Source organism: Aplysia californica, unplaced genomic scaffold, assembly GCF_000002075.1.
Source record: "Aplysia californica isolate F4 #8 unplaced genomic scaffold, AplCal3.0 scaffold00030, whole genome shotgun sequence".
NCBI classification, from domain to species: domain Eukaryota; kingdom Metazoa; phylum Mollusca; class Gastropoda; order Aplysiida; family Aplysiidae; genus Aplysia; species Aplysia californica.
In genome coordinates, this window is record NW_004797300.1 from 1,881,669 (window position 1) to 1,884,471 (window position 2,803).

Sequence of the window (2,803 nt, forward strand, 5' to 3'; positions counted from 1 at the left end):
AGTAGATTATAAATGGGCTGATTCATCAATGTTGTGCTCATAACTGTGTCTGAAATGCAACTGGGAAAGGCTGCTTTTTCTTTCCTCATCCTTACTATCGTCATTTTCCCCTACTTCTATTTTATGTTTGTCACACTCTTGTGATCCGCTATTGACAGGGTGCCTTGATAGTCGAAGCAGACTTTGTGTTGTTGAGGCTAGAGAGGTGAGCAGAGTAAGTCTGATTCCCTGTTTGGATTTGTCTGTTAACATCCACCCCTTGGTGCTCATTATGACCTTATGCAGTTGCGAGTGCCGTAAAACCTCTACTAAAACTAAAAAACTAGAAACGACTGTCTGTTTCAATTCTTTAAAAGCTGTAATTACCTTATGTATCCTTTTCTTGCATTTCCCAACCTTAATTAGAATTTTAGATTTCAACCAAATAGATTAAGACTACATACCAATACCACAGATTAAGAAACTGCAATAAAGCAAAAAGTAGAAATGTTGAGCGTGGGACATCTGAACAGTTAGATGGCGGCATGTATCATTGAGCTTTCCGTAAGGCTAGGATTTATACATCATCAGTCAGTATCACACTGTTTATTTGTGTCAGGTTTTCACATAAATCACAAGTTGTTGCTCTATGGCAGTATAAATAAGGCCTTCACAGTTATAATGTCATTGTGAATGTTTATAAAGGACTTCTACACCAAAGGCAGCCGTAAAGTCTTGTGAGGATTTTTACATTATTCATTCCTGTTCCAGTCATTCTGTCTCTAGAAGGTCGTCTTTTTTTTTCTATCTCTTTTTATCACAGTCCAGTTTCTCTATAAAGGACTAGCTCAGCAAACGATGGTTTTAGTTCTGTTCAATAATATAGATAGCATTCGTATAGCGCAAATCCCCGCTCAACAGCAAGCTCTAAGCGCTTCACAATCTATACTATTACCCCAGCAGACCTGAGAGCATTCTGAAACAACCTCAACTTCCTGGGAAGCATATAGTGTAAGCAGCAATTTATAGGCGCTAAAACACTAACATACTGACAAGATCTTTCGCTGTGACTCATGTCCGTAAAGTTCAAGGTCACATTCCGCATCGATTTCGTGAGTCAGATGTCACATAATACGTGAGGCGAGCTGACAAAATGAGTTACTTCTCATAATCCACAAATGAGTTACTTCTCACAATCCACAAATGGAGATATAGTCCAAAAATCAACATTAGGGTCAAATTTGTAGGTTTGCTATTGGTGCCATATTCTTTCACTATAGCTTACCTGTCTTTTATTATTTCATTCTCATAAATTGTAAAAACTATGAATGATGTATCTATTTCCTTAAGGCTCGAATCCGAGAAGTAAATCATTTTGTCAACACGCTTCAAATATCTCTGTTCCTGTACAAGTATAGAGTATCTAATACTGACCAAAAAAAAAACATGAGAGTGGTAGGCCTACCTCTGACTGTTGAGCTGTCTCTTCTCCCCCCACCCCAAACCTGAACATACAAAAAAAAAGAACTTAAATTTTTTGGGAGAAAAAAAAACTGCTTCAGCAGACAGTTCTTCACAACTTTTCACCTGACAGCAAGCCTACCATTCACAAACATTACATGGATTCAAAATTACAGCCAAGCAGTCATTCCCAGACGTCAGCTTTTCACATTCGACAAATCATAACAAAAAAGCAATTATCCAGTATTAAAAATGCACTGCAAAAGATTATAAGTGCATAATAATATAATATTAAACTGGATCAATCCATTAGCAGCCAGATATTCAATGACATTAGTTTTTACAAACAAGCACAACGCTACTCGTGCTACAAGTGAAACTGTTAAAGAATTTCCTTTGTTTGTCTGTTTTTCAGCAATGAATTATCACAACCAACAATTTGAACTAGACATTAAACAAATATGTTCAGGAAAAGAAAGTTTTTGCAAGGAACGACAGAAGAAAGTCTGAAATCTTAAGAGAAAGGGAGGGTGGTGAGTATTGCACAATAAGAAGGAAAATGGATGTGAGAATCATGAGAGTGCAGGTCGAAGTTTTATGATCCGTTCATATTGTTAAATAAATGTACAGTACATACTTTATAATGGGGGTCCACCGCACAGGTGAATAAAGTTAGAAACAAAAAACACATTTTTGATTTTGCAAAAAACAAATAAGAACGAAAAGATTTTGAACAAACATAATATAATATTTTCCTTTCTCAAGGTGTTCAGCTTTCTACCCAAAACATAGACGATGATAAAAAATAGGTGTTGTGTATGGCTTCCATTTCTGCTTTAATTCACATGACTGCTGTCACAAAACAAAGTTCAGGATACGCGACGCTATAAATTATTTTGAGATTACAAGTCCCAGAGCTTGCATGGGGCTTCCATCAAGCAACTAGATGTAGACATCCGCCATCTCTCTTAGAATTAAATTTCTGACTATTATTAAATGAAAGAAAACAAAGAGGACCCAGACAGACACGTTGCCCATCAGATATCTGTTGTCCTTATCTCTCCTTCTTTCCTTTGAATCTTACCCTCTATAGTAGCCCCTCTTATCTTTGGCCCTTACATAACCTAATTGACAGGAAAACTGACTAAAATTAAACTAAAAAGCATATAAAAATATACCAAAATAGTTTGCAGGATATTCCGGACTGCCCTTCACACCCAGATGATGCAAGTGTTGACACAGAAATGGCTCCAGCTTTGCAAAAAAGTGGACACAAACACACACAAACAGACACACACACACACACACACACACACAGACACACAAACACACACACACACACACACACAGACACACACACACA